Genomic DNA, 832 nt, shown 5'->3' with positions numbered 1-832 from the left:
TCTGTTACAGTTATAATTTCATTGCTATTAGTGATCAGTTGTAATATTTAAATAAATAATAATTACAATTGGATTGGCATTAAGAATTATTGATAATTTAAAAGTCAACATTAGTATAACACTAATACACCTACTCCTCACTTACTATCTCATTATTCAACATTTCACATTTATGACAATAGTAAAAAATCTGACTATTTTATGCATGAGAGCTCTGGTAGCATAGTGCCTAAGGCACTTGACTGCTATCCAGAAGGCTGGCGGTTCAAACCCACCAGCCACTCCCTGGAAGAAAGATGGGGCAATTTACTTCCATAGTGATACTGCTTCGGAAATCCAAGGAGGGGTCGCTATGAGTTGGGTCTGACTCTATGGCACATAATAACAATAACAATGTTTTATGCATAATGACATACATCGGGTAGTAATAAATGCTGAGATGTGAGGTAAAAGTAAAAATGGCTGTGATGGTTAAGGTTATGTGTCAACTTGCCTGGGCCTTGATTCTCAGTAGTTTAGCAGTTTTTAGTGATGTAGTCATCCTCCATTTTGTGATCTGATGTGGCCATCCTCCATTTTCATTTAACAAGTATTTCACATAACTGCCTGGTCTTTAGTACCTGTGTCGATAAGTGAGGAGTGGGAGTAATTTCCTTAATGACTCTATATTCAAATTCTCACACATTTCCTGTTATTATGTACATTATCTAACTCAATCATTAAAATAACCCAGATATCATATTAGCTCTGTTTGACAGAGGAAAAAGTCAGCCTATAAAAGGTGAAGTAGCTTTGTCTAAGACAATGTTTCTCAATCTTTTTCATGCTACAA

This window comes from Orycteropus afer, unplaced genomic scaffold (genome assembly GCF_000298275.1).
Source record: "Orycteropus afer afer isolate SDZICR_OR568_19922 unplaced genomic scaffold, OryAfe1.0 scaffold00160, whole genome shotgun sequence".
Classification (NCBI taxonomy): Eukaryota; Metazoa; Chordata; class Mammalia; order Tubulidentata; family Orycteropodidae; genus Orycteropus; species Orycteropus afer.
The sequence above is the reverse complement of the archived record's forward strand: the minus strand, read 5'-3'. Positions refer to the sequence as shown.